The sequence below is a fragment of the Lemur catta genome, chromosome 12 (genome assembly GCF_020740605.2).
Source record: "Lemur catta isolate mLemCat1 chromosome 12, mLemCat1.pri, whole genome shotgun sequence".
Classification (NCBI taxonomy): domain Eukaryota; kingdom Metazoa; phylum Chordata; class Mammalia; order Primates; family Lemuridae; genus Lemur; species Lemur catta.
In genome coordinates, this window is record NC_059139.1 from 41,020,081 (window position 1) to 41,032,938 (window position 12,858).

Sequence of the window (12,858 nt, forward strand, 5' to 3'; positions counted from 1 at the left end):
GGGCTAGAGTGAGTGCCATGGCGTCAGCCTAGCTCATAGCAACCTCAAACTCCCGGGCTCAAGCAATCCTCCTGCCTCAGCCTCCTGAGTAGCTGGGACTACAGGCATGTGCCACCATGCCTGGCCAATTTTTTCTATATATATTTTTGGTTGTCCAGATAATTTCTTTCTATTTTTAGTAGAGACATAGTCTCACTCTTGGTCAGGCTGGTCTCGAACTCCTGACCTCGAGCTATCCTCCTGCCTCGGCCTCCCAGAGTGCTACGATTACAGGCATGAGCCATTGCACCTGGCATGCTCTATTCTTTTAAACTAGATGGTTAGTACTCAATTCTCATTCTCTATACATTTTGGTATGCCCAAAATATTTCACATTTTTTTCTTTATGATTATATCTAGAATCTGAGGTAAGAAGACAGAAGAATTCCCAGTACTAACAAGAACCCTTTCTATTTTGCTTCAGGAAGAAGAAAGCTTCCAGGAGGAAAAGAAGGATATAATAGAGGTGCCGTGGGAAAATGTTAACCCACTCAAGTGCAGGGTGATCAGACTCAAAGCCACCAAAAAATAAACCAGTATTTGGAAGTGTGCCCTATCTACTCCTTACCACAAAAGTTATAATATGGGTTTTATTCTAGATAGTCACAAAACAGAATTTTGTTTTCTTAACTCACAAAGTCTCTGTTAGTTATTCTGATATGTATTACCACTAAATCTCTTTATATTGAAGAACCCTAAAGGTTTCTCTACCATTTCTTCTGGAATGTGCCCACCTTACCAATTCACTGTTATCCCAGGAACAGAGGGAACCACAGACTTTCATGGCACAAGCCAGAGAATAAGATTTGTAGACTTAAAAGATAACTGAATGACAAAATTAAAACATCAGTTTGGGCCAGGTGCAGTGGCTCATACCTGTAATCCTAGCACTTTGGGAGGCTGAGGAGGGAGGATCACTTGAGACCAGGAGTTCAAGAGCAGCCTGAGCAACATAGCGGACCACATCTCTACAAAAAGTAAAAAAAATTAGCCGGGCATCATGGCGTGTACCTGTAGTCCCAGCTACTCGGGAGGCTGGGGCAGAAGGATCACTTGAGCCCCGGGGTTTAAGGTTGCAGTGAGCTATGATGATGCCACTGTACTCTAGCCCAGACAAAAGATAGAGACCCTGTCCCAAAAAACAAAAACAAAAACCAAAAAACCCACAGATCAGTTAGTTTGGTTGAATGTTCCTCATCCTGCTTTAACCACAAGGAGCGGAAAGATCTGCGATTCCACAGAGATTAGAATTTTTCCTACTAGAAGAATTTCAACATGATAATAAAATTCACCATGGATTTAACTGAATAATAGCAATAATAATTTTAGTAAAAGCTTAAGAACATAGTTAAATTTGTTAAACATTGTGTTAAATATGCTCATGTAAAGCCTTTGGAAATGTCAGAGGAATGTGGTTGGGCTAAATGAATTGCAAAAAACAAAAACAAAAAAAATTCCAAAAAATGAAAACATGTTAGAAAATTAGCCTTTAAATTTTATTCTAATTTTGTAATTGAGTTTATTTTCCTTTTATGTGTCCTACCCTAGGGAGGTTATCCTGAGACAGAGAAGCCTGTTAGCATTCTTGTTCATTGCCTATAACAATGCTGGACATTCTGGAAAACAAAGAAAAAAAGCAACTTCTGGCGATTTTTTTCTCATTTTATAACAAGCCATTTTTTCACTTTGGTTGAAGCTGTTGGCAAGGTGAAAGCTAAAACTCCCCTAGACCTCTCCTTTCTCGGTAAGTGATAATGTACAAATTCATCATTTAAATTTTTTTAACTGTATTTTGGGTTAGGAGTTGGGAAATCCTACCTGGAAAGAAAATAGGTAATTGAAGTAAATGCAGATCTCTCTAGAATTTTTTAATGATATAATATCGAAATACATGTTGTCTCATGCCTTCAGCTCTCTCTAGCCTCTGAGGCCACACAGTCAGTAATGCATCTGCTGCATCTAAAAATGGGGATACCACAGAACAAGGACATTAAAAAGTGTGAGGAGATGAGTGGTTTGCTGCTGTTGTTTTTAGAACAAGCTCAATAAGCTATGGTGTCCTTATCAAACTGTCACTACCAAGTTTCTTGATAAGATCTGACGTGTGAGGTACATAAACCTGTTCTCTTGTAAAGTGTGGCCTGTATGGAAAAGGTTAGATGAATGCAGAATATTGCCAAAACATGCTGTTTAATCTTGGCGATAACAGGAGAGAAAATGGAGGTGTGAAGTGAGTTACCATTGAGGGTTGTATCAGTATAAGCAATTTGTCTGTAGGGGTGTAGAGAAGTTAAGAGGGGTTACATTCTTTAACACTGTCATTCACAAAAAAAGAGCAGGTCTGCTTCTGCTTGCTCTACGGCTTTGACTCTGTTCCAGTGACCGTAAACAGTTTATCAGGTGGTGCCCTTTCTGCTTACTAGAAAGCAGGAAGTATATTTTATCTCCCTTCTTCTTTTGGCTTTTAATGAAGAGAAGTGAAACCAGAACCATATTGTAGAGAAATCGTTTCTAATCAAGGCTTGATGAAATTCAAATTCTGAGAGAAATAATAAAACACCAAATCTTACTAGCATTGGTTTAGAAGTCCTATGTTTGTAGAAAGAATACTCATTTACTTCCCAAAATCCACCCGCCACCACCACCAAAGCCATAGATGACTATCTTTGTCACAGGTGCCAAGAGTTTCATTAATCCCTGTGGAAAGTTGTTTTCAGTGATATGCTTGGAAACCAGCTCCCTAACAAAAACGAAAGAAGGAAAAGTCTTAATTTGCAGCACTTGCTGATTTCCCTGGTGTAAGTCCTCTCACCATGGCTGATTTCAAGCCACCAAAGGCAGCTCCAGTACACAACAGGTTATTTTTCCCATTCTGTTTCATTTCTAGCTAAAAGCTGATACAGTAATTCTTGCATTAGCACTAAAAATCTCACTCCAAGGTTTGAACCCTTTGCCAGGATCACAATCTTCATGCACATTTCTATTTGATGTGATTACTTCATTTGGTCAAGTCCTAAGTTCTAGCAATATCTGCTCTCTATGTTTTTTTGACTAGTTTGTATCTTTGGATTCTCTGTTGATAGAGTTTTCCAAAACCGCTTGCCTCACATACTTCCCCCTGCTTGTCTTTTTTGCCCCAGTCAGTTATATGTCCAATTCAAGAAGAAACCAAATCTTACAGAAGAAAAAACAGGCAGGACAGGGGGAGAAGGAAGGAAAGAAATGTGATTATATACTTTGAATTATCCCTAAAGTGATAATGTACAAATTCATCATTTAACTTTTTTTAAACTGTATTTTGGGTTAGAGAGTGGGAAATCCTACCTGGAAAGAAAAGACTGGTTTCTAATGAAATGCAGACGGGAGTCTGGTCTCTCTCTTCCACATCTGCTGGGAATTATTCCCTGAAGATTAGATCATGCTATTAATTCACATCACTTGATCAGCAAAAACATCTTCTGGGGGCTATCTTCACAGCCCCAGTCAAAAAGAAGGTGTTCTTGGTCTGTTAGAAAATTATTCTTTCTCATTCTCATGATGCTAAAAATGATAGTCATTGCTAAAATTCTGCCGTAGGATAATTTTGAAAGCAGGAAATTCGTAAGTGACTTTCCCATTTTCTGAATTTACTCTAGCTGGAGATTTATTATGATATTACATATTTTAATAACAATATATTTGAAATGAAGGGTACCATCTATAGAAAATAAATAACTACCTTAAAATGTATGCTCTGTGGTTAGTTCCCAACAGTTATGAGTAAACTTATAATTTGCAGGCTTCCTTCTCTTTTTTGTGTGGTGTGTATAGATTGTTTTCTAATTTGCAATTTTTGAGGAAATATTTTATTTAAGGTAAAAGGAATATGACCATTTTATCCCTGTTCTAAAACTTTGTAATAATACTATATTATTGGTGTGAGTAGACTGATTAAGAATGGGTGCTACCTCCAAAGCAACCAAAGAATTCAACAAGTGATTTTTTAATTAATTTAGAAAAGTTATATATGACATGTGAGGCCTAAGTCCATTTCAGAGTGAAATTGCATATTGTCCATAAAACCTGACATGTCTAAAACTGAACTCTCATCCATACGTCCTAGCCCTGCTGCCAACAAACCTGCTCCATCTGCAGTTTTCCCCTATCCATCATTGGCAATGCCATCTTTGGCTATTTGCTCAAGCCAAATAGCTTGGATTCCTGTCTTTATCTCATACATCCAGTCTGTTATGATATTCTGTAGGCTCTACCTCCAAAATGTATCCAGAATTTCACCGTTCTCTACCACTTCCCACTGCTACCACCCTAGTCAAAGGGACCACAACTTTCGCGTAGACTACTATAACAGCACTGTAACTAGTCTCCCTGCTTTCACCCTTGTCTCCCTATAATTTGCTATTAATATCAGAGCCAGCGGAACCTTTTAAAAAATAAGGCACATTGTCATACTTCTCTGTTCAACACCCTTGGACAGCTGCCCATTTAACTCAGAGTGAAAGCCCACGTCCTTGCAGTGGCCTTCCCATCTGTGCACGTGGCCCCTTCACGACGAGGCCTCCAGTTTCACCCTACTTCAACATTCCAGCCACGCTCCCCACACACTCAGTCTGTCAATCTGCCCGTTCGGTTGTATTCAGTAGCACTATTAACTCCTAAGCCCTTTGCCATATTAACTTATTTAATTCTTAGAAACAGCCCCATGAAGTACTCTTGTTATCAATTTACAGGTGAGGAAACTGAACCTTAGAGAGGTTAATTACTTATTTATTGTTTACCATCCATCTATCCTAGAACGCCCTCCATGAGGGCAAGAATTTGTGTCAGTTTTCTTCACTGTTGTTCCAGTGCCTAGAACCATGTCTAACAAATAGTAGATATTTAAAAAGTACTTGTTAAATTAATGAATAAGCCATTTCAAAAAGAAACCCCTTAGGATCCAATATAGTGTTAATACAAACATTATAGTTTAATATCACCATCATTTCATAAAGATGGGACATCTTTACACTAAAAATGAAGGAAGGATACAGACTCAGTTCAGGGACAGGTCTAACAACTGAATAAAGGTAGCTTTCAGGAAACCTCACTATATTGTCATTATCATTTTAACATAAGATACTTTGACACAGATGGGCAAGGATCCACAGGGCAGTTTTAGGGAACCACTGGTCTGTAGGAAAACACGTTTCTATGCACATTGCTTCCTTGAGTACCTGTTCTTTATAGAAAGCAATATTCTAATTCCTGAGACTAGAAACAACTGAGGGCCGGCATGGAATGTGCAGAAAGCAAGGCTGCAACTGATTTAACAGGTAAATAATACAACCCCTTGACGTCTGTTTCCTCCTCTCTCAGCTGGGAACAATAACAGCTGCCTTAACCTACCTAGCAAGGTGTTGTCACAGTCAAAAGAAAGAACAGATGAGAAAACCAAGATTTTACAAAAGACCAATGGATACTAACTTTATTCCAGGCTCTCATCTAAGCACGTTATCTGTGTTAACTCATGTAATCTTCATAAACAACTCTATAAAGTAGGTTCTATTATTATCTCCATTTTACAAATGAGGAAGAGACTTGAGGCTTAGAGAAGTTAAATTATTTGTCCAAGTCACACGGTAAGTAGAGGAGTGGGGATACAAAACAAGACTGAATTCCAGGGTTTCTGCCCTTGATCACTAGGCTATTGAGCCTCTCACTATGCAAACCCGACTGTATTCATGGTACACCTTCTATCTATCTGTACAGTTTATAATCTAATGGGGTAGAGGAAGAGGACAATGCTCAAAAATAAAAACACAAAACACAGTGATTTCAGTTTAAACTAAGTGAATGTTCCTGCAGATCAGATGGGGCAGAAAAATAAATTAAAAAAAAAAAAAAAGGAAAGAAAGACACTAAGTGGATGCCAGAATGAACCAAGAGATCAGTTCGGTGGGATTAATCTAGAACAGCTTTGTGGCAGAGGAAATTTTGGCCAGAATTTAGAAGGATGGGAAAACATGGCATTGAGGAGACAGGTCATGTTCCAGGTGGAGAGAAGGTTGTGCAGACAAGCTATTAAGACAAATGTAGGAGACAGCAGTGTGTCTACATGATGCCAAACATCTGGTCAATTCAGTTAAAAAAAATAAAATAAAAACACCACCTCCATCAATGTAGTGAATTTCTTCAGTCAATCCAGATGTTTGGCATCTTGTAGACAAAACATCCAGATGATTAACTGAAGATTTGACAGAGTTGACTGGATTAACCAGATGTTACAGCATTGTATAGACATGGTGTCAGGACACTTGTTGGCTGGAACAGAGTCCAGCTGTAAGGGAGATAGACGGTCCAGGCAGTGAGAGGGGCTTGGGAGCAGAAGTACCTGGAGCCTGCATTTGATGCAGTTGGGAGCTGCTGGGAGATAAGTGCATGGAAATGATGCTTAAGGAAGAGGATTCTGTGTGAAGAGGGAGAAAAAAAACGGTGAGGGGAAAAGCTGTAGACGGGAAAGAGAATATGAGAAGAGTGCAGGTGCGCGTGAGGTAATTAGAGCCTGGACCAGAACCAGGCTTAGGAAGGCAACAGGAAGAAGTGGATCTGAAAAACATTACAGAAAGAGAACAGGAAGTTATGATGGGCTAGACAAGGGAGTGAAACTGCACATCACCCCAAGATTGGAAACTTCAAGTCCTGGGAAAGCAGCTGCCTTCAGCCTCACAACGGTAGTAAACCGAGAAATCTCTCCCTGCAGCCTCCGATCCAGGGCCACCGCCAGGCCTACAGGCAGAGGGAACTCAGAACCACAAACACAACCCTCATATTCAGGTTCCTTAATTATTTTACAGCTACCTAAATTGATTTCCCTTTAGGTCCAACTACATGAAGTAATCGAGAATGCTAGATCCAGATTATCAGGTAGATACAGCTTCAGTGAAGTGTCTTAAAAGACTAAGATGTATATGGGTATAAGTAAATTAGATGAAATGAGATTATGAGAAATTGCACTGTGCCTATGTTACTTGACAGATTAGCATTAGGAAAGCCTGCTAACAGGCAAGAATTAAAGGCTGAATCCAAGAATTTACGATATTTTTTAAAGCCCCAATTTATGAAACCTTAGAATGGACAAGTTTTGATTTAGATATTTCACAGAATTTTTTTAAATTCCAAATCTTATTTGATAAGAATCAAGTTTATCTTTAGAAATACTGTGGTCACAAATTCCAATTTATTAGGATTCAAGCTATGATAGTTATATGATAGGGTGTGCTCCATCTTATTAAAAAACATTCTAAATATCCATGCAGTTCATGGTTTTGCAAATTTGCAATTTCAAATATGTTTAGCCCCAGGCCTATCAGCCCACATAGCGGTTGTATGCCCTTTATAAACACACCCAGGTTTTCTCCAACTACTTCCTTGTTCATTTCAACAGAGAAAGAATCTTCAATAGAGGCTAATCTCTCTGTGTTCATAATTTGGTACTGAACTGAGAATCCATCTCTCTCTGTCTCTCTCTCTCTCCCTGTCCCACCCCCCACCCCCACCAGAAGAACAACACAGAATGTGAGATAGTAAATGTATTAATGTGCTTCAGGATCACCCTGGAGGAGGTGAAGAGGTTTCCCAGGCCTCAGAAAGGACAAGCCCATTCATCTAGGTGAGGGTCCAGGAATCTGTTGTGTTTGTTTTTTAATAAGCTCCCCCAACTAATTCTGTTGTCGTTTTTCTGAAGATCAGATATAGACAGACGCTGCCCTAAAGCAGAAAGCTAAAGAATGAAAAACATATAACGGACATGAAATCTAAAAGGGCAAAATAGACTATTTTTATTCTTACGTAAGAATCACACATTCCCTTAAATATTCCGTCATGTAATGAGCTCCTAGGTAAATTCACTGTGTTCTCTGATATGCAGAATTTTTCACAGAAACTGCATAAAGTCAAGCACACCTATGCAATCAATCTGAGAAGCCAAGAAGACAAGTAGGACAGCTTGTCTGTTCTCAATTCCCAGAACTGCCTACTACACCCCTTCCTGAACACAATGTTTACATAATAAGGAAATGTAATTAATGATCTTGGTAAGTCTTTCTAGTGCTCCAAGGCCAAGTGAGTTACTTATCAGAAAAAAAAAACAGTTGAGTTCACTGAAACAATGAGTGATTTATCCAGGTGTTTGAGTATACCCTTCCCATAGCCATCATTTTTAAAGAAAGACCTCAAAGTTAGTAGACACAAGGTAGTTTTTCCAAAGAGCTAATCAGTGAAACGTCCCTCATCATAGCATCAAGATTAGAATGTTTGTTCGCTACCTATAATCTCTTAGGTGCCTATAATCTCTTTTGGCAGCACAAACTATACCTACAAGAAAGATTAGTGGATATTTTTCTGCTACTATGGTTTCATTTGCCTTAAACTCAACTCATTTTCCTAAACTTCTTTTCCCCAAAGATAAAGGAAAGAAAATAAGAAATTGGGAGGATTTTAATAATATAGGCCTTCATTATCTATGGTGTCACAGCTGAAAGTCAAATTTACTTGTAACTTTGCTTTCAATGATGCTTTTGAAACACACCAAGGATTTTATATGCAAGCCAAGTGGTTTTGACTTGAGTAGTAATTCTTTCCCACTTATCCATTCTCCTGCCACTTTCAAATCCCATCTAGCAACCACAAAGAAATGGTCTCATGCCCTAGTGGGAGAGGGTTAGGACCAGATAGGATTGCAAAAGAAAACCCTTAGGAATTTTCAGAACATATAAAGTATTTGTGTTCCAATACAGGTTAAAACAGAGAGATTCATTTCAATTGATCTCATTCTTATCCCCTACATAAAAATATTAACCTTCAGTATCTCCAATTGAACCATAATATCAATAAGGATAAGAAATAAACCGATGATTCTTCTTTAGCATACTTCATTGATCCTACTGCTTTAATATCTTTACTGCATGGAATGGCTTTTGAGTACTATCCCTTTTTTCCTCAGGGCCAATGTTAGCCCATAGGGTGCCTTTGTATGAATTGGAAAAACGCACCCATTCCCCACGACACTTTACTTCCACATGTCAGAAAATTGTGCTAATAAACTGATTTTGCTTGACACTGCTAAGTGTGCAAGAAAAATTATATTAAATATCAAAGCTGTTGTTTATGATATGAATCATGTCCTTTTAGACATAACACCCTTGTACAATGCTCAGCTACACAGCTCTCCCCTCCCTCCCCCTTCACTGTCAGTCTTCTGCATTGGCTAGCCAGCCCAAATGCTCTTTAGACTCCTGTCGAAACTCTATTACATTGCTCTTCCAAAGATCACTCATGGTATTTTTCCTGCCAAATACAAGTCCACCTTCTTGGAATTCTCCCTCCCTTAATCCTGATTCTAATCCTCCTTTTCCTACCAGCAATTCTTGTCCTACACCTATTTTCTGTGGACTTCATTCTCAGACTCCAGTTCTGAGAAATCTGGTCAATCCTCCCTGAGATAAAATGGTGCTTGGAGCTAACGTGAGTGTTTAGCAGGTGGAGGCTGCAGATGCTGCCTGTTGCACATGACTTAGCCTGTACTAATTCACTGTTTCCCATAGCAAATATTCCAGTCAAACACTTGTGTTCCTGTAAAAGCGTGGGGCACAGGCCCAAGATTTAGTGACAAGTGTTTGTGACTTGAACTATATGTTGTTCCATCTCATCTGCAGAAGCCTATGGCTTGGTTCATAAAAAAGACCTAGAAGTCAGACTCGATAGCAACTAAAGAGACTTCAGTGCAGTCACCATCCAGGACCACAGCCCTCTGCCTCTGGCCCCCGATCTTCTGAGGCACTCTGGGTCACCCAGTCAAATGAGGAACAAAGACATTGTTCCCAGCTCTGTGAGCTATGTGAGTAGCTAATGCATCTCTTCCATAGGCTGGTGATAGTCTCAGGTTTAAGAATGAGGTCTTCACAACCTACTGGGCTAAAGAATCACAGTGGTCCTGGATGACATTCTTATGTGGTTCATGACCTGCCTTCACCTCCTGGGTAAACCTTCTCCATATGCATAATGTGGGCAATGTATTTAGTGCCTCTCTCCAAAGAAAATCTCCTCTATGCCTTACCTCTCTTGTGCACACTAGTGCTCCCCCACCTTAACCAGGCTTATTGGTTAATAACAGGGCTTTTTTCTCTCTTGACAATCCCATCAAGAACCACTCGAAAAAGAGGCAGCTATTTCAAAATCTGTGGTGCCCAAAGAAGCCTTCCAACATAAGAATGCCAGCTTCATTTGTCTTATTCTGCATTTTCCTTACGTTGGTAAGTGAAACTTATCCCACCAATGGCAGGCGGTGGGGGCTGATGTTTTATTTTATTTTGTTTTTTATAAGTGCACTTTTTCTCCAACCACCTTATGTAGTGGAAGTGAAGTAAATATTGACCTAAAAATGTTAAAGCACCTTCAAGAACCAAGCAGTTTTTTCCCCTTGCCAATATAATAACGGGCAAGGTTTGGCACTTGCAGAGTGATCTAACATTACTGTAGGGCTAAAAATTAGCCTTGGTGGTCACTGACCTGACTTAGATACTCCAGAATTTGTTGGAACGTGGTCAACAGAAAAATAAAATTTCAAATCCTGGTTTACTTGCCTGAAGAACCTCCATGAGGTAGACTCTATACGGGAAACAATTCCATCTTCCAGGGTGAATATTCACTCATTTGCTTTTGCAGCCAGGAGTTTGGAAGAAGCCAGCAGGCAGTGTAGTCATTTGGTAATGTCCTTTCTACTGCCAAGATGGATTAATGCTGGGAGATCTTACAACTGGTGAGTAATCGGTAGTGCTTGCAGACCCTCCAAGATCCCCAAGGTGTGATTATTTTCATACGTAGGTTTCTGTCATCATCCTCCAAAGGGTGCTTTGTCATTTTCTTTACTCTTTCCTCACTGGACTCTTAAGTCCATATTACAAGGATGGCATGGTTCCAAGTCATTGCCAATCTCCTCAAACCAAGTTGGTGAGCAACTTAGGGACACTACCAAAATGTGAGGGTTAAACTAACAAAATTACAGTGATTTCCTTTTAAATGATTATGGAAAGGTATGAATAGTTGTTTATTAAAATATGATTTGGAACTTAACCATCCCCTAGGTTTACTGCCTTGGTTTATTATGCTCCTACCTTACCTTTAGGTTGGTATTAAGATGTCACAGACCTGCTAAGATCTCAGACTATGAACAACCAAATTGAAACAACAATCCCAACTATGTAAGACGTAAGTTTTAAAATGAATTGCTCTTTGCATTTTTTTAGCATTACTGTCATTCATTCCCTGAGCTGCTCTCACCACTAATATCCCAACTCTTCAACTTGGATTCAGCTCCTTTCTGGGACTAAACAGTCCTGTGAAATGGGAAGTTTGACATCAAAAGAGCTCACACTCTGGAGTCAAGTTCTGGCCTTAAGTTCAAGTTCTGTCTCTGCCACCAACTAGCTGGAAATCCTTAGATGACGAACCTAAACTCTCTGAGCTTTGGCTTCATCAGTAAACAGGACATATAGTTTATCTTAAGGGGTGTTATAAAGATTCAATTAGCTAATACTTGTAAAGTGTTCAGCACAGTGCTCAATAAATGATAACCACAATAGCATTAGTTTTAGTAATGGTTATTATCGATATTAATTCTTCCTCAGTCAAAGCTGGAGTAGTTTAGAACCCTTGTCTAATACTGGGCTCTGAACTCCCATAAGCTTTACCTTACAGCTTTTCCCTGCTGGCTAAGCTGGGAACTGAATGGCTGGATGCTCAGCACAGCTATGCAGCCAGCTTGGATTCTCCCATTACTCTCTCTCTCTCCACTGACGGTTCTTTGACCTAAGCCTAAAACCCTTTCCCTGTGCTTTACGTACTAGCTAAGACTTTTCCTCCTGGTCACTCAGGAGGTCAGGTGCTTCTGTCCTCTTCCCAATCCCTTCGGCTCTGCGTCCCGAGTCTTAAAGCCATCCCCAATAGCAAGGCTAGAATTTTAGAAGATTGGGCCAAATGTATTTCAAGAACCTGGGATGCTCTTATCAGCAACCTCAACTCCAGGTATTCTGTGTTGCCTAACCTGAGTGCTCCCTCTGATTCAAGGCAGCCCAAGCCATGAGCCAGTGGCCCTGCCTTGGCTGATGTCAGAATCACCCAAGAGCTTTGAAAACCACAGATGGCTATCTTACTCCCAACCCTGAGACTACATTTCTAAGTTTCCTGGGTAGTTCTGATGATAAACCCCACTTTGAAAAGCTCTAATTTGAGTAGCTACCAAATATTCCTCTCTGTTCCTCCCATAAAGCTGCTGCTGTTTCTCCTACACCTAGTTAGTTGTTGACTCTGGTTACCAGGAGCTCCAAACAGGTCATAGGGAATCAAGCTGCTAATTAGGGCTGAGGAGCCTCTTCTCTCCACACTCAGTCCCTTGAGCCCAAGAGACATAAAAGGCATCATATTTGAGCCAAAGAAATTTAATCAAGAGAGAACAGAGGTTGTAGAATCAGTAGCAGCTAGTGCGGAACAATGGATGTGAGTTCAAAATATTTAAAGGCCTGAGACTCCAACAGTGATCAAAAGCAGATAAAAGGCCCTTCTCCCTGCCAAGGCAATCTAACACGCTGTAGCACTTACTGTACTGTTGAATTTTATAAAGCAACCCTAGTGAGACCTTTGTTTTGTAAGGGAAAGGCAAAAGGAAAGAAAACAAAGATTATGACAAGTCTTGATGTGATTAAAACATATGAGCAGGGTAATCTGTGTTTGTGGGTATTTTGAGAGGTGCCAGTTCTGCCCACCTGGATCCAAACTCCAGCTCTA